The sequence below is a fragment of the Pezoporus occidentalis genome, unplaced genomic scaffold (assembly GCF_034315485.1).
Source record: "Pezoporus occidentalis ecotype Australia unplaced genomic scaffold, CSIRO_AGI_Poc_V1 ctg211, whole genome shotgun sequence".
NCBI lineage: Eukaryota > Metazoa > Chordata > Aves > Psittaciformes > Psittacidae > Pezoporus > Pezoporus occidentalis.
The window spans coordinates 151,252-174,644 of record NW_026913976.1 but is presented as its reverse complement, the minus strand read 5'-3'; the positions used below and the strand labels follow the sequence as shown (position 1 = coordinate 174,644).

The 23,393-nt window shown below is 49.0% G+C and overlaps 1 protein-coding gene and 1 long non-coding RNA gene across 3 annotated transcripts in view; one reads left to right on the top strand and one right to left on the bottom strand.

Annotated features, from left to right (window-relative positions):
• Positions 1–2,279: 2,279 nt before the first annotated feature.
• On the bottom strand, positions 2,280–10,649 carry LOC134164127 (uncharacterized). The gene is made up of 3 exons (XR_009965006.1): positions 8,471–10,649; positions 6,448–6,630; positions 2,280–2,502 (listed from the first exon to the last, which is right to left on the bottom strand). It is a non-coding gene; the product is annotated as an uncharacterized LOC134164127 (long non-coding RNA).
• A 1,197-nt stretch (positions 10,650–11,846) lies between these two features.
• BOC (BOC cell adhesion associated, oncogene regulated) overlaps positions 11,847–23,393 on the top strand; it is a 55,551-nt gene continuing 44,004 nt past the window's right edge. For both annotated transcript variants that reach the window (XM_062619507.1, XM_062619506.1), the window contains exon 1: positions 11,847–12,312. The gene's annotated coding sequence lies outside the window, so the exon portion shown is untranslated. The remainder of the gene's footprint in view (positions 12,313–23,393) is intronic.

Here is a 23,393-nt window from a genome sequence, read left to right as displayed (position 1 = left end):
CTTATGGAAGGGGCCAGAGCCAGCCTGTTCATTCCCTTTGCTCTTCCCTTCTGCTGGATCTCAGCTCTAGGGAGCAGGAACAGGCAGGTGGGGGAGCCGAAGGCTGTGCTGGGTGGTAACAGGGCTGTCTGCTGGGAAGCAGGACCGAGGGCCATGGGGAGCTGCAGGCAGCAAGTGGCTGGCATGGTTCTGAAACGGGGTATTCAGGGATAAACCCATCACTGACCACAGCCTCCCCTTGAAGGAGAGCCCTCTCACCAGCAAAGCACTGGCTGGCTCTTAGTTACTCATCTGGGTGCCACCCCAACACCTAGAGGCGAGGTTCCCCCTTGCCAGAGCACTCACAGGCCATTCCTCTTCTTAGGGCCACCTGCTGATGGGCAGGGGTTGGGGGAACCAAGGCTTCCTCTGAGCCAGTGATCTCATGCTTTTCCTGTGCAGGCAGCAGCTGGATGTTGCTGGAAACATCTCCAAGAGTAATTTTTCCTACACTGGCTGTTGCCAGATGATGGTCTGTGAAGTCCTGCTGGTTAATGAGCTCATGGAAAGTGACCTGCGCTTGGGCTCAGGGGTCAGCCACCTTCTCAAACTGTGGTGACAGAGGTGTGGAGCTGCGTGGGGGAGATGTTGAGGGAAAACACTATTTGTTTGTTCAAAGGTTTTGGGACATGCCGTTACATTCTGCATTCTCTGTTGTTTTCCCCCAGGCAGGTACATGTATAACAAGGTAAAGGTGGTGATGGTTTCTCCTGGCATGAGAAACAAGACTGGCAATGGATGATACTGGGATCCCTTAGCAGGGCATTGAACTGGCTGGAGGGACTCTGTGGCTGTTCTGATGGGTTTTGGTACAAGGAGGCAGAATTTCAAGGCACCAGAGAAAGCCAGCACCTCCTTTTGTCCCCTCCATGCCTCTTGCCAGCAAGCTGTGACACCGTAAATTCTCCAAAGCCAGGGCTGCTGAAGCACTTTCTACAATGCCAGTAACTGTGACATTCATCCTTTCAGCATCCTGTTCATTTGCTCAGTGTGGCAAGGAGGCAGCCTTGCAGCACTCAATGTTTCCAACCAGTCAGACATGCAATACACAGAGAAGGACAGACTCCTCCGGGTAAGCAACACCAAGTAGATGGGAGAGGGGCAGACAGGAGGGAGCGGATGTGCAACGAGGGGCACGAGAGCTGTGGTGGCAGGAAGCACACCCCATGCCGGGTGCTGCTGTGCAGTAGCAGGGGACAAGGGAGGCCACATGCCCCGGGGGCCACAGAAATAAGCGAGTGCCCTCCCTCTGTCTGCGAGTGTCTGTGCCTTGCCTACATGCTCGGAGGCAGAGGAGGACACCCGCACACGCTCTGCCGGTGGCTGCCTGCACGTACTGCCTTGTTTTCCTGGCTGGGGTGTAGGAGAAGGCCTGGTTTTGGTTAAGCCCTCAGTCACACAAAGATGCCTTTCCCATTACTCTTTTGTTTTTCCTTCTAAGCAACGCTCCCATTTAACTCTTCCAACTCTCCCCCATAGTGTAGGCTGCCCTGCCTGAGGGCTGGTCCAGGTCAGAGGCAATTTGGGAGCAAAGGGGAGTTGTTGGAATCCAAGGCTGGAAACCCTTCAGCCTTGCAGAGGGGCTTCGGGAACCTCAGCAAACGGGAAGGATGACATCATTGAGAAGAGCTAGGAGGCCAGAATGAAGATACTTCAGTGGTGTAGAGCTGAGCATGGTAGAAATACCTAAAGAGTCAGTCATGGCATTATCATGATTGAATTTGACTCCAAACTTCAAATCTGCAAAGAGGGAGTGGGGGAGGCGGAAAAGAAAACATGCGAAGGCCTTTTCAAAACCCAAGACCACAAGCAAAAACTTCCTATAAACAAATCAAATGGAAATATTTTTTTAGCTCTATAAACATTTTCCCTTGAAGCGTTCAACCCAAATATTGCATCACTGTGCTAAGACATAAACAAATCTTGCAGTGAAAGAGATGCACACCAACAATAGACTAGCCTGTTTGCCTTGTCCGGGCTGGGAGAAGTGCAAAAAATAAACAAAGAGGCCAAAGACTGACAAGCAGGAGAGAGATGTCTGAGGACTACTTGCCTGAATATTCGAGGGAGGGAAGAAACACATACCCCACCCCCCAAATCCCACTGAGGTTCAGTAAGGAAATTCAGGTCCTTCAGGGTCCTTAGAAAATCACAGCTCTGGCAGACTTGTCTTTCACAAAGCAAGGTAGGTTCTGATTTTCCCCAAATGCATTATTTAAAAAACTTATCTGACGAGTACCTCATCAGTAGAGAGATGTATTTATTTTTGCAGTGATTATAATGGTGGTAGCAGGAACTAAACTGGCCAAGCTGTGCTGTGTTTTATACCAGTGTCATGCTTCCCCTGCAGGGAGCCCAGTCACTGACCCATGGGAAGGCTGTCCTGAGCAGAAGTCAGCACGCTGCCAGCAGGAGGCAGGGGTCTGGGGCCTGGCTTTTGGTTGGCAAAAGTCTTTAGAGGCGCTACAGAAGGAAGTATTTTGCACCAGACTGGAAAATGTGAAGTACCCCCTAAGAAACACACACCCCAGTAACAGCAGCGTAAGATGACTTAGGGGCCTCCAGGCTGCCATTTGTTTATCTTTCCGGCATATAGGTACCCCTAATCTGGCTCTACCCCCCACAAGGAGAGTGGACAAGGACACGCTGAGGTGGAGGAAGAGGAAGGTGAGGGATGGGGTGGCATGTACCATAGCACAATTCCACCTAGCAACTTCAGTACTGCTCAGTATCATGCGTTTAGAGTCACGGGACCATGCTGGGACCAATATTTGGCTCATCCTTCATACAGACACTGTAAAAGTTGTGAGGAATCTTGTGTCTTTGTCTCTGCCACCAAGAGAAACAGGCAAGGAGTCACTCTGGTGGGAGGGGATCTCACTCTTGTTCCAGCTCACACGAGAGACACTGAAGAAAGGCCCACCAAAAAAAAGCTGCTCGGCAGTTGAGTCCCACGGGAAAGTTTCACCACCAGAAAGCCAGTATAACTTGAAACCTCTTGGGCAGATAAACTGGCTCTGTGTGCTGCTGAGATGAAACAGAAATATGATTACGCTTGATCCCTCAGCTGGGGTCATACTGCTCAGTCAGTGCAATAAGCAGAAGCGACTACGATTTCTCTGTGGCTTAATATCCTCCTCCTGTGCGTCCTCCTGGCGCCAGGCTGTGCGATGCACGATCCTCACGCTCAGCGACCCCGGCCGAGCTGCCTGCAGCACTGCAGGGAACAGCAAACCTCCTGAGACCATTTGATCTCCCTGGACTCCTGACAAAAGGTTCTCCATGCGTGCTTTGGTCTTGCGAAAATGACTTCAGGTGCTGCTGCAGGAGCTGATTTACGAGGGGAGGCTGGGAGAATAAAGGGCCTCACACACTTCTCATGTTACATTGCATCTAGATGGTGTGAATTCAGAGGCGTTTACGCCCGGCTAACTAAGGGAGAATTGGGCCCAGACCCACTGTATCTGTCTGACCAACAGAGAGGATCAAAGACCTGTAAATGCCAAGCAGAGGTTGCAGAGGTTGTCTGAAAATATTAGACTCAGAAGTAATGGGATGAACTGTATCAGAGTAAAATTCAATTTGTAGGGAAAAGATTGCAGCCAACATCCATTCCCTAAGCCTGTGTTCTGCTTTCCACAAGAGGCTTCTAGGTATGGCTTACATCAGTCAGGAAAGGGGATTAAACGGGTTTTGAGTTTAGCATGGTCTGGCATGCAGCAGGGCAGACTAGATTGTGAGTATTTTCATGGCTTGCAAGACTTCAGAAGGTGGTCTGCAAGTGGATTACAGCATCCTTCTCCAAATTCCCACCCATGCACTCATGCCTCATGCAATATCTAACACATGCCATCAAATGAAATGGTGACAAATAAAAGCAGCTGGCAGAAATGAAAAAAATGCAGAATTTCAAAGCTTAGCCTGATTTTTATTTGGCTATAACCGCAGGCTGCTGCGTGGTATCATGCCAAGAAAGTATCTGTGGATTTCTTTTTTCTCCCCTGAAAGGTTAGTTTGTTCTTTAGTTTAAAAAGGGATCAGAAACGCTAAGCTGTAGAACCTTTTAAAGTTCATCTAACCCTTGTCCTCAGAAACTGAAAATTCCTGAGCACCATGGCCTCCTTATCAGCTGCAATTCTGTTTTCTAAAAGGAAACCTGGTTCCTAAAGTTACAAAGAAATGACTGGAAGGTGCTATGCTACCCTGCTCTTTAAAATGCAATAGAAGTGTATGTGTGCACAGCCTGATGAGAAGACAGATCAGGGCATATAAGCACAAAGCCACAGAGCTGCAAGAGCAACTCTTTCTCTTTTTTGCCTTTTACACAGTCTCCAGTCTGTGGCAAGATGACAGTATTCAGTGGAGACACCATGCAACAATAGAGAGGAGAGTATTAAAAGGACACTGCAGATAGGCAATGCACAGCCAGATTGACCCAAAGGAGAGAGACATAAAATGGTTCAGAAGTCAGTGCCTGCAAGGCTTAACAACGGAGAGCTGGAGATACTGCTGAGGATTATACAGTAGGATCATACTAGGAGTAAAGAACAAAGAAAGGGAAACTGCAGGTTGGGAAAATAGTGATGTTTTGAGAGGTGCATCTCTGAATTAGACAAAAGTGCAGCAAGGAGCAGCCCCGTCTTGAGGCAGTGTCTCCTGCAGTCTCACAGATGGGCTAGCTGCTGGGGCATAGGTGGAGAAGGTAGGTTCAGGGAGGGTGACACCTCTGACATTCTTGGGAGGTCAGGAATATTCTCTGGCCAGGTGGTCCCTCTGGGGAGGAAGGAGTTATCCAGGGTGCATCCTCAGGACCTGAGTGCTCATGCAAGCCCTGAGTTAGCCCCATCTGACTCCAGGTCCCCAGGAAGCACCATCCTCATGCCCTGGACCAGGGGCTTCCCCACGGGCTGAGCCCAGAGCAGGACCTGTCAGCACTGTGGGGGCTTCCCTGCACTCCCCTCGATGCCCGGCTGTCTCCAGGCCCCAGCCGCCAGGCTGGGATGTGGGTTAGCGGATTTTTTCCACGCTGTTTCTCCGGGATCCCTGACAGAGCCCATCAGAGCTGCCTTTTATCAGCACTGCACGCCTTAGTGAGCCTGTCATGACTCACACACAATGTGCTCTGTGCTGGATTAATCCGGACGGCTTTCATGCTCAGGATGTGGGCGGTGGGTTGAGTGGGGGGGCACGGGGACAGATGCAGGGCCAGCGGGGGCCCGGGAGACTGGGGATCCCCAAGCTTTTCACTTGCTGAAACTAGGGACCTGTTTGAGGGCTGTTTATGGGGACAGGGAAGAACTAGCCACAAACAATGAAAAACAAAGAAGGAAAGGCAACAGGTGTGTGGGAAAGTGGTGAAGGAGGAGAGATTACAGGTAAATAATAGATGAATAAATGGACTGCAACAAAGAGTGAACGTGATGTAAAGGGAGATCTGAGTGCCTTAAAATGTAAGCTCCCTTGTTGATAGATATGACAGGTAGTTATTTCACAGAAGTGTAATTACTCAGGGACTGTACCCCAGCTAAAGGGATCTTTTCAGACTTCAGCATTAACCTGGAACACCTTCAAGATGTCTCCATACCTTGACTGCTTATGTCTGTAAACCCTCAATAACTTACTTCAGATTAAGGGAATCAGCAAAAAGTGTGAAATCCTAAACCGAGTCAATTCTGTACTGATGGGAATAAGACACCCATTGACAACTGTAGCACCAGGTTTCCATGTATAGTCTCCACAGAGAAAATAAGGGATTCATCTAACATGAGAAGAAAAAAATGCTTTTTTTCCCAACAAATCTGCAAGCTTCAAATGGGTATCAGGGGAAAAGGATTGGTAAAAGTCACCCGACCTGATACTGCACAAACATCTCGTACTCCCTACCATGATTCCTAGCCGAAGGTGTGCACACACACACCAAAAGAAGCCATGGTTTTCTAGGAACTGGTGATGTTGCAGACAAGAGTATACACATAATGTGAATGCCTACGCTAACACATCTATATTGCACATATGCACATATATATCTCCTCCAACTTGACATTCAAACTGTTCATTTGAAATTATCCATTCTATCTATTGCGTTTTACCCAGAACACCTTATTTTCAGCACCTAAGTTCCCATCTGCACTTGGAAGGGTGAACTACTTCATAACAACCTATCCTGTCTATCCACTGCACACACGCCCTAAGTTTCCAAATAACTTCTCAATCGAAGACCTGCCTGCTGCTGAAATGTCACCTTCAGTGGGGTAAAATACAAGACCTATTTAACAGCACACAGCAACACTGTCATAGGAAAAGATGATAAGCACGCTCTTGTTTTTATGTCCTGTCCATCAAGGGAGCATTTCTCACCATTAACCCTGAGATGGAGTTTGGTGATGAGCCATGGAGGGCATGTACTACCTCTTCTTGCACACAACAGGTTCATGCTGCTCTTATATTCAGTCTTAGGACTTCCATCATCCAGCACTGGCAGTGAGGTGTGTGGTCATGATCGCAAATGTGGTTGCCTTGGCTTTCACTGCATGAGAAGTTTTATACTGTAGAAGAGTTGTTGTCTAAGTTCTAAGAAAGGAAAGCAGGATCCTGCAGGAAGGGGGGGGGAGAAGTTATTTATTTAGGGCATTTCCCTGAGCTCCTTAATCAAGCAAATGGTTTTACTCATTGCATTTGATAATTTCCAGTTAACAAAACATTTTCTTAAAGACCCTGTCCTCCACCCAAAACATTGAGTGACACTGTAAAACACTCCCCATACACAAGAGGATCTCTCTGACTGCCAATCCCTGAACATTTTAAGACAAGGAAGCAAATGGACCTCAACTGGGTCATCTCATACACCTGGGAGCCTACTGACTGTCCAAATATTTCCTGTCAATGAACCAACTACAAACAGAATGGTAGTTCTTTACAACATCTCCTGTAGATACATACTACAGAGCATAGGCACATCTGTATCCATATGTAAAACATTTTATACGAATATACCTATCACTGCGCAGAAGGAGAATGATACCTTTGTGGGGATACATTTCTTTTATATTGTTTTTACTGTACCAGTAATCCTGTTGCCAACCCCTCTCCCACAGAAGGCAGAGCTAGCACTGGTTCGCCAAGATCTATTTAATTTCAGAATACATACATTACCCTCATGCGCATTTGTGTTTGTGTGTGAAGGGTAATGTATATATCCTGAAATAAAATAAACCTCAGTGCACAAATGGTATTTCTGACGTGACGGTGAGCTTGTCACAACCCAGTTTATGTCCCTGACTTAGACCCTAGTGGTAAAACTAAACTGGCATCGGCTGCTTTAGTTTACACCAGCACAGCTTTCCTAATATAGTCAGGCCCATCTCTTGTCCTCCCATCCCACCCTCCACTCTTTTTTTTTGGCTCTCTTGAGTTTTGATGACTGAATCACTTCCCCCTTTGTTTCTCTGATTTCTTTCCTAATCTTCTGCTCCTGAAAGATGCTTAGTTCCTGAATCCCTGTACAAATACACTTTCCTTTCTAAGCTTCTCAACAGCCAAACAAGGTTTTATTTGTTTATTTAATTTGACATGCCGAGAGAGAAATGATCCCATTTCCTATGGATTATCGAAGTAACAAATAGCTTTACAAGAGGGTAAACAAAGTAAAACTCATGTTGAAACTCCTTTGAACCAGGGGCTTCCCACTGATGTCGCTCCCCAGTGTGAGTCTTTCTCCTCTCCTCCCCACTACACACAGGATGAATTTCTTGTCCCTTTGGCCCATGGCTGCTGCCCTCAATCCAGCCCGCTTCTGGGGCTGAGACAGTCATCAGCTCCTCATCCTTGCTTTCACCCACCATCAATCTTTCACGATATGGTCAGACAGCTTTGAGCTCCCTCTGTGAATGAGCGTTTTCTCCATCTTGTCTTTGGCTCCATAGCTCAATTGCATCCATCAATTTTCCAGTTTTGCAAAGAGTCAGAGCTAGAAAAACCTGTGGGTGAGCACAGGAGCTTCCACGGAGGCAGGGATGCCATACGGATTTTTTTGGGAGTTTTGCCTCACTCGGCAGCAGGCATGGACTCTTGGTAGCATAACTCTGCATGCACACCACCTGCAGTGTACATTTCTGGAGGAAAAATAAACAAAACAACAGAAAACAGGCCTGAAGCTGAGCTAAAATTCAGAAGGACTTGGAACAAGGGTGCTGATGGGCTCCCCACGGGATGACACATACCAGCAGTGTGCTGCTCACACTTTTTTGGGGTGCTTAGGTTTGGTGGCTGGGGCTTAAACAGCTCCTCCCCCTGCCCCCAACATGCCTTTCTGTTTATTACTCCTGCAGTAATTGGGAGGCATGTGTGGATGAATTAAACATAGCAGGACAGATGAGAAAACTCTCCCTCTTAGCTGGCTGAATGAGCAAATTTAACTGAGCCTGTTACCCACTGAGTATCATGCCGACATGCCAGGGTCCGGTTTCCTTTGAGCTCGCCCTTTCATGCGGAGTCCCTCCATGCCCCCTGCCTTGCTCCGCACAATATCAAACAGCTGGAGGTTTTGTGGCTCCAACGAGGAGCCTTTGCATTTGATGGCGGCAGCAGTGGGAATTTCGCCTGGGATCAGAAATGGATGGGACGGATCCGGGCAAGCTGGCAGCTGAGGATCAGGGGGCTCTGGCACGTCCTGAGGGGAACACGTCCTCCCCACAGCCACAGGCTGCACCTGGGCAATGTCCATGGTAAACTCTTCCTTACGGCTGAGGGAGTGGGGCTAAAGAACAGGGGATTTGGCTTTCACACTACTCCTAGCTTCAGCCAGGCCAGTGGCACCTGGAAGTCAGTTCTGGTGGGTAGTTTGAAATAAATGAGAGCCAGCCTAGAGCCACCATCCCCAGTACAGTATTAAGGCAACTGCCCTTTGGCAGAACAGCCACTGGCTTGTCTGGGGATGCCAAGGGGACATGGCTGTATCAAACATCCTGCTTTGTCTCACGGCATTTCTTCCAGCATTAACAATGGGGGCAGGTGGGAAGAGAAGCACCCTGTGTTTCCCCTACCCCCAGGGATAAACAGGGAATGTAATCCTGCAGGGCTGCAGTCTTATTTTTTTCTCCCCTAGTGTTAAACAAGCCCCAGGGCACTTCTTTGTACAAGGTAGCTCCAATTCTGCTCCCTCACCACTTTCCTCCCACCTCTGTAAGCCCCAAACTAGCCAGGGCTAATTCAATTCCTGCTTTAATTTAGGACAGTTTACGACTGTTCTAAATTAGGAAACCACTGTGTTTCAGACAAGGCAGGTGCTAGAGGTCTTAGCACTTCTAAAAATTAGGCCGCTTAGTGAGGTGTCTACATATGGATTTAGCACCTGAGGACTGCATTACAGAGCAGCTAAGGGAAAGCTTGTAATCTGGGAAGCAGTTATTTAAAAGATAATTAGACATCAAAGTTAACATTGCAGAGGAAGGAAGTTTGTGTTCAACCTGATAAGCCTACCCATTCAAATGCAAGTTGAAGAGCCATCAATACCTATTCCCCTGAAACAGAAGAAACTCTGTGGAAAAACCAGTTTTGACATTTTCAGTATCCTTGTCATAAACCAAGGAAATAAGAAACCCAACTCCAAATATAAAAAAAACCAATCCTTCAAATCATCCTTACGTGTGAGAAATGGGTAATCCAGGAACACAGGCCCCTCCTACATTGCCACTAAGCAGCAATAACCCTGGAAACTAATGATGACATGAGAATAAACTTTAACTCCTTCACCTTCTCTGACTGAAGGACTTCCGATTTAGAAACTACAGATCATATTTACAAGCTATACTCTGCATGGCATAGATCTGAGAAACCTATCCCAATCTTTCAGTGACAGCAGGTTTGTTCCAAAGAAACAAAGCCCTTTATTGAAAGGCTTTGAATGATGGAGTATATCCTGCACCCCTGGGTAAATCCATGTTTTGTGGCATATATTTATCCTTTGATGTGGGAGGAAGCAGTGAGCAGGAGCTGGTTTGGTTTAATCCCAGAGGGTGGTGTCATTTCTTTTAGTAAAAGTTTGCACCTGAGATGCTTTCCCAGAAAGCAAGAACCTGCCAGGATGGATGGATGGAGGAAAAGATCTTTGCCTTCTTGTCTCGGTTTTCTCCATGTCACCCCCAGAGAAGCTGCACACCTCATGGTTTAGGAAAAGGAGTCAGTCACCTTCTTTGCAACTAGCTAAAGTCACACATAGACTGTTTGACCTCCATGGAAAGGGACTGTCTCCATTTAGCAAAAAATTAGCCCCTGTGCTGGGGGGGAACTGCAATTTGAAAGAATTATTTGGACGCATCCTATTTAACTTGGATGCATGCAAAGTTCTGCTTTTGCATGGTCATTTCTCCTCCTCCTTCTCTCCTTCCCTGTCTTCACTTTTGCTTCAGGTGTCTTGATGTCCTGATCCAGATGGTTGAACTTCAGCCACACAACTGGGGAAGCTGAGGCACGTGATGACAGGACTTGCCTAATCCCACCCAGCAGCCCACATACGAGGAGAAGGACTTGGGGGCACTGGTGGATGAGAGATTGGATATGAGCTGGCAGTGTGCACTTGCAGCCCCGAAGGCCAATTGCATCCTGGGCTGCATCAAAAGGAGCGTGACCAGCAGGTCAAAGGAGGTGATCCTGCCCCTCTACTCTTGTGAGACCTCACTTGGAGTATTGTGTGCAGTTCTGGTGTTCTCAGCGCAGGAAAGACATGGACCTGTTGGAGTCCAGAGAAGGGCCACAGAAATGATCAGAGGGATGGAGCACCTCTCCTGTGAGAACAGCTGAGAGAGCTGGGGTTGATCAGCCTGGAAAAGGCTGCAGAGAGCCCTTATTGTGGCCTTTCAGTTCTTTAAAGGGGCCTATAGGAAAGATGGGGAGAGACTTTTTAGCTGGGCCTGTTGATGCTATGAGGGTTGATGGTTTTAAACTAAAGGAGGGGAGATTCAGACTGGATGTGAGGAAAAAATTCTTTACAATGAAGGTGGTGAAATACTGGCACAGGCTGCCCAGAGAGGTGGCGGGTGCACCACCCCTGGAGACATTCAAGGCCAGGCTGGATGTGGCTCTGGGCAACCTGATCTAGTTGGAGATGTCCCTGCTCATTGTAGGGGCTTGGAGTAGATGACTTTGGAAGTCCCTTCCAGCCCAGATTGTTCTATGACTCTTTATGCTTGCTCCGGCATCCTTCCAGCAGGTGCCTGGCGCTGCAGGGACAGGCGTACAGAAAAAAGGCTCTCCCTGGGAAGCTCCACAGGTGGCGGGAGCAACTTCTACACAACTTCCTGGGGCTGGTCCTTCTCGGGAAGAAGGGAAGGTCTCCCGGGAGGTCTGCCATAAGGTGATGTTTATCAGCAGCCCATTTCATTACAACTAACGGCTGCCCGAGGCCCCACCACTGTCCAGTTTCACAGCCAGGATGAGGCAGGATGGCCGCCGGTACAGGGACATTCGGGGGGCTCCGTGAGCCGCTGCTCCTGGCTGGGGTGACCACTTCAGCCATAAGGGCTGGAGGCTGCCACTCTCCGGGCCCGGGGAGGGGGCACGTCCCCAGGCCCCTGTTCCCCACAGCGGCGGGGCCGCCTCCCTGCGCCCAGGCCAAACTTTCCGTCCCAACTTTCCCGCTTCCGCCTGCCGGGGAGCATGGCGGGCGGTGGAGAGACGCCCCAGCCGCCTCCTCCGGGGGCACGCACCCGCCAGATGATGCCGGCCAGCGTTCGGGGGTGCGGAGGGGGCAAAGAGAGAATACGGGTCTGCCGCTGCCAGGCTTTTGAGGAAGGGGGTTTATTTTGCGCTTTCTCCCGCCTCTGGCTCCTCCTCTTCTTCCCTCCTCCTCAGGGGGAGGGGAGGAGGGAGGCTCTGGGGCAGGAGTAGCCGGAGCGGGGAATTGTTTGGGAGCTCAGTCATCCAAAAGCCATCTCCCGTATGGAGGGTCTGGCTTCCAGCATCCCGGCGCCTCTTCCCTCCTCCTCCTCCCGCCGCGCCTGAGCTCAGGGCGGCCCCCCATCCCCAGCGGCAACCCGCAGAGCAAACACAACCACCACCCCAAACCAACGTCCCCCCCCCTTTCCTCTACCCCAAAACCAGGCTTTCCCCCTCTCTTTTCCTCTCTTTTATTATTTTTTTCTCTGTGTGTGTGTGTGTGCTGAATTCCCCGCAGATCCGGCCTGGAAGTTCCCAGCTCCTGGAGTTAAGCCTCTTTGTTGCTTCCCTTCGTTTGGGGCATCTTTGTGTTTTCCCCAGCCTGCTCCGTTGGAGACCGCGGTGAGTGAACCGAAGGGGGCCCGGGGCTGGGAGGATGGCTGTGGCGAGCGGCGGGGCGCAGGGCTTTCCCCCCCTCCTGCAGCCGGCAGCGGCAGTGACCAATCTTTGTGTCAAGAGTTTGGGAAGTTGGTGTGGAGATGCGGGGAAGTGTGTCTGCGCCGGGACGCGGGAGACTGACAAGGGAGTAGGGAAGACACGCTGGTCCCCACCAGCGTGGGGCTTGTTTTGGCTCAGGCAGGTGAGATGTGGAGGGCTCGGTTGTTTCCCTCCAGCTTTTCCTCCTCGGTCGGCGTTAATGGAGGGCCCAGTGCATGCACACAGTACGCGGTTGCCTGAAACTTCCCTAAAAGCTTGGTCCAGGACGTGACCCCATCCTCACTGCCAGCTAGTTGAGGAGGGATGGAGCGCAGTGGAGAGAGGGAGAGAGAAAATTTGTTCAAAATAAGCGCCAGATTCATCCTCCGTTGCTCCAGCTCTTCTCAAAAGCTGACGGGAATTTGCAGGCAAGACCCAGCTCTTGAAGATGCAAAGGCATTTTGGTTTGTGCCCTGCTGCTGCCGCAAAGAAAAGCGGGAGTGGGTAATCTGTGAGTAGAAATCTTGTTGTCTTCTTATGCAGCTGTAAAGTTTTTAACCCTGCTACAACGAGGAGCGATTTGGGTCAGGGGAAGTAATTTTCTGCTCGGTGGTGGGATGCTGTAGGATTTGTGCATGCATGCCTCGCTGCTTGAATTGCAACTTTGGCAGGTCCTCTGCATGGTAACTGTAAATAGAAAATGTGGGGAAAGCGGGATGCTGAATTTGCAGCAGTGTCTGAATGAGACTTTCTAAAGTGTTCTGAAGATACTGATACGTTGAAAAATAATAATAGACTTGAACCAATACCCCTGGTTGGCAAAAGGTATTTAATACAAGTGCTGTATCTTTGGGTGCTTTCCCAACTAATTCTCATACCCCAAGTGTTATGTCGCTGGCATTGTGCGATAGGCAGTTCAGGTCTATTAAAGAGGGTTTTTTGTCCTTGTTTGTTTTAAAGAAACTCTTGACCTCTCCGCAGCATTATGCGAGTGGGATAACAGGAATCCACACACACACACTGCACCAGCATGTAATTCCCGGCATGTCTGAAATTGATTGGTTTTCTTGGTGCCCAGTTCTCTTACTTTCTACATAGGTACCATGGTGTCCTTTTGACATGTTCACTTGCAATCTGCCATTAAAGTTTCTTTTCCCATGGACTAGAAAACTACTGTGGAAAATATCAGAAGAGTGTGGGTGTTTTGTAAGTTGGATTTTGTCTTAGTTTTCTTTTGAAACTGACTGTCTCAGTGTGCATACTTTTAGAGGAAGGTTCTTGCGTATTTATGGATATATACATACATGCAGACACTTTTATTCAGTGGGCTAGATATTGAGGTTTATGGCTCAGGGAACGGTTTCAGCAGAAACACTGGGTTTGCAGTGAAGAGTTGCTCTGTTTATTTAAGTGACCTAAAGAAACGAAGGTGAAATAACTGCCCATGCTAATAGGAGTCATCCTGGGATCTTCTGAAGTAAATAGGACAATTAGGGAGAGCTGTGAGCTCCCTGTGGGATGCATGATATTCTCTGACAAGAAATAAATGGAGTTTTGTTCCATGTACTTTTCTTAACCCGCCCCTTCAGATACAATTAGAGGGACTCATCCTGTATGTGCAATGCAGACAAGGTCCCAGGTGGTGTTTGCTGTGAGGGTTGAAGTCAGATACAGTGCAGTTCTGCCTGCTGATGTAGTTCCCATAGGGGAAAATGAGGCAGGTTCATCGAAAGCATGCACAAGGGTCCTGTACAGATTTGAAAGCAAGTTCTGTTTTCTTCCTATCTCATACACACACAAACACCTACAGGATCTTTCTTTGAGAGATATTCCAGAGCAAGCAGTTGAATCCACACATTTCTCTGCTTGGTGCAAAGAAGTGTTACAGGTGAATTCATGTGTCACAGACTGGCATGTCTTATGGGTGCTCTGTAACCCTACAGTCTGGAAAATACAGCTTTTCTGTACCTTGTCCTGGCATGATACAGAAGCACAGAGTGAGATGTTCTTAAAGACTGCAAAGTGAAGGCCATTGCCTGGTGTTTGCAGAGGTCTTTCAAGTCCTGTGTGTGTGAGATCCCAGCTTGGAGTTTTGCTCCATTGAAGGACAGGTGCCTGGTCTCCTCACTCCTTGAAATCCAGCTCTGTCCTCAAAACTAACAGCACAGATCGCTCTAAACCTTCAGTACCAAACTGGTGGCCCCTGCAGTGTTTTCAGGATGCTGGTATAGCTCCTTCCACCTGACCAGGTCTGGCAGAGTTGGCCCTTTGGGATGCTCCCAGCTGGAGCCTCCTGCCGAGCAAGGAGCAGGTAGAAAAGACACTCTTCAGGTGGAGACATGGTTGGATGGGGAGGTGTTTGGGCTGTGTCCTCAGCCAATGCAGGCCCTTTGTGAGTTTAAACAATTTCCTCTGCTTTGCACAGGTAGGCTTTGCACAGGGTTTAGCCCCATTTCCCAGGCAAAGGCAGGCTGTTTCCCAAAACTCCCCCTTGTGAGCCTTGTGAACTGGAGGATCAGTGACAGGGAAGAGCCCTTTGGGGACCACATCAGTTGTCTGAGGGCAGGTTGGCCTGCGGGTGGGTTTTCAGATACCTCGGGTTCAGCTGGGCTCAGTTTAGTCGCTCAGCCTGCAAGAGGTTACAACAGCAGTAGCCAATGCAACTCCAGGTTAACAGAAGTTTATTTGGCAGTAAGTAAAGGTGGCTTGTTTGTTTTAATGCCTAATGCTGAGTGCCTCAGAGGTATGAGGCACGATGCCTTGGACTTCTTGAATTTGCAGAGGTGTCTGGGTGCTGGTGGCATGTTGCGGACCAAGGCTTGCAACTCTCTTGGTTTAAACTGTTGCTCCCCAGCTAAAAACTTTGCAGTGCAAAGTCTCCAGTTAGGATGGGATATCCCGCAAGGAAAAAGCTCTCTTGCAAAATCTTCGGAGACTTCCTGTTTCTGGTTAGACTGAAAACATCCTGAGGGAAAAACCTGCTGCTGTGTATTTTGGTGTTCCTGTGGTCAGTCTCGGTTTAAGAGGTTGTTACATATTCCAGTTCCTAGGCCACAAGAACAATTTAAGGTGAATAATGACTAAATGAATTGCAGGTCTTTAGGTGGAACAGGGGTGAATATCTTCCAGTTTTCTAAATGTGCTTTGGGTAATTGTTCAACAGAAGGTATCACAAGCACCTTTTTTTTATTTCCTGGTATTTGGTGTAGTTCCTCTTGGCCCCGAATCATACGACATTGTTCCTTGTGCTTTGTTGGCTGAACATAGCGCTTGGAGCCGGTTTTCTGGAGGGAATGCTTGCAGGATGGGAAGCTTTCAAAATTTGCTTCATATGCATATTTGCACATAAGAGGTTTTTTAAATACTCTCCACAGGAGCATGTGCTCCAGCAACACAGCTGGATGAGCATCTGTGGGAAGCTGAGACAGGAGGAGCATGGATGCAGTGGGAGCACATCAGCTGAAGGGCTCAGAGAGATACTTGTTCCAAGGAGGAAAAACACTCAATGCTTACGCAGTCCCAAAGGTGCCACAGGCAGTTCAATGTTTTCTACATAAACAGGGAGCAATAGATCCCTGCCCTGAGGATGTTGCATGCTCCTTGTGTTAAAATGGCCTCTCTTCTTCCCTGCAAAAGGCCAAATGGGATGAGAGGCTCAGCTGTGCCTGATGGGGTTGCTAGCAGAGCACCTGGCACAGTGCAGACAGGGTGCCTGAGAGGGCTCTCGGGGCTGCTCTTGTGTGTTGTAGGAGCTCTTGAGCATGACACAGTGCCAATTTATTTTGGCTCTGGTGGGATTGATGGAGGGAACTGTGCTTCAGGGAGCGTGTGGGACGTGCTCAAGCTTCTTTGCCCTCCTCATGGGCAATATGCCAGCACAGAGGTGAGAGCCAAACTTTACCCTTGCTTTGTACTCTGCTGCTCTGTGGTGGCTGCTGCCCTGTGGCCAAAACCCATCTTTGAGCTCCCCTAAGATGTGAGGATGGTGGCTGCACCTTGGGTCCATGCAGCGTGTTGGAGGCTTGCTGGGCAAAGTCCAAACCACACCACAGCATGTTGCCCCTATGAAAACCCACTGTTGTCGAGTTCACAGAGGTTTTGGGCTGTGGTGTCTGTACATAAGTCTGTGAAAGCCAGATGGTGTTTTGGAAACCGGTCATTTTTCATTAACTTCTGTGCCTGGTGCAGGCAGTAAGTCTTTCACCCTGAGCCCTGTGGCAATGCCATTTTGGCTCTCTAAGGTCCACTCTGTCAAAGAGATTAGCCAGCAGGTTGTACTCTTATGCAGAGCCACAGTCCTAAGGCCCTGCCAAATGCAAGGATGCGTTCACTGACTGCAGTGTCAGCGAGTCTGAACAAGGTTGTGTGTCTAAAGACTGTGCATCAGGACCTTCTGCTGTTCTTTAAATCATTAGAGTGAAGAGGAAAAGGGTGTAAAGAACCCTGTCAGAATTGTGTTGTCAGCTTTCAAACACAAATAATGTTGCTTTTTATTTTTAACTAACAGAAGGACAGGGTTAGCAGAGCCCTGCAAATCAGTGTGTTGAGCTTAGTGTCGTTAGTAAAGTTTGTGGTGATATTTGAGAAATAAACCTCAAATGTGCAGATGCTGGCCTAGAATATAGCATTTATATGCAAAACGTGGCTTCCTCCAATAATGTCACTGTAACTTATCTTGGTACTTTTAAGGTAGAGCTGTTACCTCACTTAGTGACGCCAGTGCTTTAGGGCAGAAACCTGGGAAGTGAAGAGAGCTGGGTTTGGTTCTCTAGATTGCAGATTTCACCCCAAGTTGGGGCAGGTTGTTCTTTGCCTCCACTCTCCACCTGCAAAACCTGTAAGTGGCACTTCCCTGCCTCCTTGTGGTGTTGAGGATAGGTTTGATGGAGATCAGGAGGGACCATAGGTTTGCTGGCCCTTGAAAAACCTCATAAAGGCCAGAGTGGGTTTCAGCAGGGCACTGGCAGCCCACTGAGAGGCTCTGCAGTTGCCTCTGGGGACATCTACCCTTGTGTGCTGGGTGGATGTGGGCTCTGTAAGGTCTGTGTGATACTTTGGTTTGGAGGGTAGGCTACATGTGAGGCTGTAGAGAAGCCCCTCTCGGAGTGTGACCCTTGGGAAGTCTCCTGTAGGTAGCAGCACTGCAGCTGCACCGAATTTATGGCTCCAGCCAGTGGAGGTACAGAGAGGCCATTGTAATCCTCTGTACTGTACAGTGTACATCTCAACAGGCAAAGTGGCTCCTGGGTTGCTTTCCTCCCCCTCCTCTCCATCCCTTCACGTCTACTTTATGAAGTTCCTCCCCTTAAATTGCAAATTTGGCCTTATCTTCAAAGAAGCCCTTTGGTGCCAAGCTTTTAAAGGTAGGGAGGAGGCGAGAGCAAAAACATCAAATCCATTAACAGCCCAGTTGCCAGAGAAAATGTTTTTTAAAACAAAATCTGAAACCTTAGTGTTTGAGATCCATAGCTGAGATTGAATACAAGTATGGACCTTGTCCCCAGAGAGTCACACTGCTGGTAATACACTGGCAGAGACCATGGAGCAAGGATTCTTGTGCATGCATGGACACAAATAGACAATTATTTGGAAGGCAGTAGTGTTCTGGATGGTGAATAATAATTTATTTCATCTAGCGCCTTCTGTCCCAAATTGCTCCTTGAGCTGTAGCTGACGTGGAGAGTATTCTCGTTGTTCTGCTGTATTGCAGTCCCATATGGGGCAGGAAGGTAGTGCTTGCTTGCGTGTTACTCAGCTGTGGGTGGTAAAAAGGACTAGCTGGCCCTGCTTCTTTAGAGCCTGCCCCTGTCATTGAGAGATTCCTTTGGGCCCCCTGAATGGTGATGGGAATGTGATTTTTATCCACTCCCCCCCCACCCCCCCCCGAGAAAGCTGCTTGTTTAACAAACCCAATCAGTGTCAGATTGAAGGAGTGGGTTTGAGACCCGGCGTCAAGTGATGCTTTCAGAAACATACTGGGTGGGATTTTTCACAAATACCTGGAGCAACTTTAATGATGTGGTGAAAAGTCAATGAGACTTGTGCATTGAGAGACCAGGCAGCTCTCCCCTTGCTTTTAAGTACAAGGTCGTGCTTGGTGGGTTTGTGGGACTCTCACTAATGTAACAGCTGCCCAAATTAGTCTCGAGTGGAGGGGGACTCTTTATCTCAAAAGTGGCTATCAAGTACATCTTGCCTTGCAAGTAGTTGAAGTGCAGCTCCTAAGAGCCATCTGGGCAGATGGAGAACAAGATGGTCCAATTATCCAGTTGTAATGAGGTCTGAATCCAGTGAGGAGCACTCCATCTCTGGCTCCTCCTTGCGCCTTGCATCATGGCCAGTCAGTCCACAGCAGAGCTATGGGACCCTGGCAGGAGGAGGGCTTGACCATCCACTAGCTTTTGAGACCCTGTGGAACTTCCCTACCCCTTAGCTGGCCAAGCCCGGTATCTGGCTTGTAGCTGTCAGCCGCCTTGGGAGCTGGAGCCTTGTAGGGTGAGACAGGGCTATGAGAATCTGGAGTGTGGAGGTCTCTCCAGAGTGGCATGCCAGCTGCTCTGGATGTGTCAGTCATCACTGCTCCATCATGCTGATGTTGCTCTTGGGGTGTCTGGGGCTGACCTGAAGAGAAAAGGTCTTTGCTTCCCAGCAGGAGAGGAGCAGAGCTCCTGGTTGCATGCCAACTTGTACCTGAACACTTCTCTAATGCTGTAGAGAAAGAGTCCAAGGTAGCACAAGAGCTAGTTGCTTTTGAGAACCTTGCTGCTCTGGGTGCCTGAGCTGCTGTGAATGCTGCAAGAGTAGTTTAGCACATTGACACCCCAGCTCCAGGTCCTGCCCAGCCAGCAGAGAAGGAGAAGGTCTTGGGATCAAGGTCAACTGCTTGGTGGCCACACAGGCCATTAGCTCAATGATGGATACTGAGAAAGGGAGGTTAATACCAAAATGTGGAGCTGAAGCTGCTGGAGCCTGGTCATGTGTTTGCTGATCCTACTCCCCTCTTGGCAGAGGGGCGACTAGCTAGTTTGAGGAAGCTACTTTAGGGAAGAGCAGCGTGATGTGCATGGCTACAGCAAGACAAGCCAGCCTGTGTCTGACAGGACAGGCACTGGCCTGTGAGAAGTACTTGCCTGGTAGGCAGTACAAGCTTTGGGATCCTGCTTATTGCATCATGAAGCTTGTTGTCTTTTGGGATAGCAGGGGTCAACTATTTACATTGCGTAGCAAGTTAGGAACATGCTTGCTAAGTGTATAGTTGTCCAGTTTTCCTCATGATTGCCGGGACTGTAGATTTGGGCTGGAGGGAAAAGGAGCACAAAGAGAATAACATCCAGAGCAAATTGGCAAGCCGTGTTTATCCTTGATGTCTGACCTGCACTTTACCCTATAATTTGTTTCCCTTGGGATAGTTTTGGACATCCCTAGCCTCTGAGCCACTTCAAAGGCCACCTTTAAAAAAATCCCCCAAACTAGTGACCAAGCAAACAAGCAAAAATTTCAGCAGCCACAAAAATGTGAGCGTAACCCAGATTTTGCACAGCTCCAGTATTGAAGATAAGTGGAGGTTTCTTGGCTCTCTGGATGAAGGCTGAAGAAAGGCCTGTCATGCCATCTTCCCCCCATCATCTTATTCCAAAACCTAAATTATTATTTGTATTACAGATGTGTCTACAAATTTTAACCAAGGCTGGGACCTGGCTGTGTTAGACACCATGCAAACTTGTAATGAGGGATAGCTCTTACAGCCCCAAAGGGCACATAGAAGTCTGAGCATGAATAAGGTCTCATGTGCCTTGCAGAGACTCAGCAGGTCAGGACTGGAGCTTAGAATAGACCCTGTATTGCTTGACACCCCATCCCATGCTCCATCCTCCTGCTCGCCCTGCTCTTCAGAACAGGAGGTCAAAATTGAATGTTGCTATGGCTTGACTTGAGAGTTGTGCGCCTCCAAGCTGAGAGTTGTCTATAGCAGAGTCTCATCTTCCATATCTCTTGGCCCACATCAGTCAATAACGAGTGATACGGCTTCATGTGCTCCAGTAAGTGGTTGCCCAAATGGAGCAGTTGGCACTGCAGATGTTGGTGACATAGTGCTGCGGTGGTATGCCTTGTGCTGGGGCAGGCAGCCGGCCTTGCAGAGCTGAAACCTGTCCTCAGAAGGCAAGTAAGCAGGAGGTCTGTGGGGCACTGGGGAGAGGCAGGTGGAAAGCAAGAGCCCATGGCTCAAGGGGAAGGAAAGGAGCCAGTTATCACTTTAATTCTCTCCTGTCAGCTAGTTTTCAGTTGCGGCATTGTACTTTGAAAGATAGCTGGGAGAGAAGAGAACCAGGGCAATAAAGGTGTTTTGCTTGCAGCATGCAATCGCAAGTAAAAGGATCTCATTATGTAAATATTGTGTGGCTTCTTTCTTGAGGGGTCTGGGACTGTTCCCCTGTTCTGGAGGCACTGGCTTTCAGTTCACAAGCCAAGGATAAACTCTACCAGATGCTTCTAAGGCCAAGTCCATGGCTTGCACTGTGGCCAGGTGCAAGAGGAGCCATTGTTCACATCTTCATGGTCAGCATACCTTACACTGTAGGGAGGTACAGGAAGAGGGATAATGAGCAGCAGGGTTACAAAGAGCTGCCCTTCGTGATTGCTGCAGGCCATGTTGAGCATGTGGCCGAATAGCCAAATGCTAACCTGACACCAGAAGGCACAGGTAGCCCAGGATGGAGCAGCTGTGTGGACACCCATGGCAGGACATGAGCCAGACCTGGCTTGATAACGTACCTGAGAACTGTCTCTCAAAGGGAATAGGATTGCTTCAGTGAAACCTGGGCAGGTTCCTTCACCTCTGCTTTCTTGTCTGACATGCAGCAGTTTCTGGGGAGCAGGAGGGGATGCATAAGCATCCTCTTCTGGCACCTGTTTGTTTGCAGAAAGCTGTGGACAAACTCTCCTGGGGGGCTGCTTGTGGCCATGCCCTGATGCTGTCTGAATAACAGCCTGAACTGCAGCTGGATACTTTTTGCTTAGAGGAATGCTTTGAAACATATTGTTTTTAATGGCACTGCATTGCCGGGGGCTCTTTGTGGCTGGATTGAAGAGATGACTTTTTGCTTTGCTCTGCAGGGAGAAGAGCCTATCTGAAGCATGATTCCTTCATTTTGCAAGTGGGTTTGATCTGCCCTTTGCAAGCTAAATAATTTAATTACAGAAGAGATCTTAGATGAGGTGTTTGGGCCCCTTAACAGTTCATCCCTGGCTCAGTCAGTGCCTTGGGAGTGGGAGAGTGGTGGGAGATGCCAGACAGCTGCAGAGTTACAGCTTTTTCTTCTCTGTTGGTCCCATGTCATTCCTTGTATGTGAAACACTGAAAGGAAGCACCCACATAGCTGTTGCCTCCATTTCTGTCCAGCTGAATTAGGCAGGGTGTGGAATGGAGGAGGTGTCAAAAATGGGTTTGTACCATCCCTCCTTGTGCTTAGTGAAAACGATCGCTTCCTTTCTCCTGGCACGCATATATACTTCTCAGTTTTACCAGGGAGGTTCTTTTACTTTCTCAGACCCCACAATGAGGAGGGAAAAGGGGATTACAGCTGAAGCTGCCAGCATGCCCCTGTTCCCTGCAGTGTGCTGCCTCCCAAAGGATGCAGGGGCTGCTGCCAGGCCCTTGCACCCCCCCTTCCTCCCTATTTTCTGTCTTTAATTTCCCCTCCGCTGCCTGAGGTCCCTGTGCTGCCAACAACAGTTGCCGAGGCTGAGACAGGCTTGTTGAGCCATATCCTGGATGCCCCTGCCCTTACTTGTTTTGGGGAAGGCTGATAAGGAACAACTAGGGGTGCATCCCCAGGCACTGAAGAGGTGCTCCTAGCCCTCACTGACCCCCTGGGGCAAGTGCAGGGCGCTGGCATGTTGGAGCGGGTTCAGAAAGCCCTTGCCTGGGCAGGGTGGCTGCCTGCAGTTGCAGGCAGGGCTGCTGACTCCCCAGAGGTTATTCTGGAGAAGCACCATCCTTGAAAGGAGATCCATGTCTCTCCTGCCTTTCATTCCCCCTGACTGGTGGATTGGGCCTTGACGGTTCAAAGCAGTATTTCCAAATCTCCATCAACGTTTCTGATCTCACAGTGTTTTGCAAACTGGGAGGGGTTTGTGTCATCCTGTCTCCTTACAGGCAGGCAGAGAAGCAGCTCAGTGAGGCCGGCAGACATGGCATGCTCTGAGGTGCCAGCATCTGCAAGGGGCATGTAGGCACCAGGCCAAAAACCCTCCGTGAGCTCTTAATGAGCCACAGATCAACAGCTTAGTCTGGGAGCCTCCTGCCTTGAGCTTCTAGAGCTTTCTGACAAAGAAATACATGAGTAAAAGCTGGTGATAGATAAGGGTTAGGAAGGAAGACCCTACAATAAAGATCCTTAGAAAGGCACATCTGGGGTGAACCTCAAGAGATCACCTTGGCAAGAGGCTCCTCCTGTGTTTTTTCTGAAGGTCTGCTCAACTAGTTGGGGGCTGCAAAACCATACTCATTTTTCCATGTAGTGCTTTTGTAGTTGGTAGGTAAGACCAGTGGAGGTTTATTTGTGGGTTTTACAGAAGGGGCTCTCCAGAGGCTTTGCTGAGGTACACAGCCCTGGAGGCTGTGGTGGATGTGTTCCCCTCTTGCACAGGGAAGGACGCTCCTGACAGATGTTTGTTATCGTCAAAGCAAAGCAGAGGAGCAGACAAACTTCAGCTGGCAAGAAATGCAAAGGGAAATTATCCTCGTTTCCCTGTTGGGCTTGCAGAGGGAATTCTGGAAGCTGCTTTTTGTCCCACTGTTACAGTTTATGTTTATATAGCTTATCTCTTTCATGAGGGACCGTTAAATCCTGCGGCGTGTTGTGAATGTTGCTATATGAGAACAGCTTGCTTTACCCATCCCAGGGCAGAGTGTGCCAGCTGCACAACTGGATTTAAAATCATGGAGCAGTGTTTCCTCAAAACTGAGAAGTACTTTCATCCTAAAAGAGTTTATGGTATTTTCC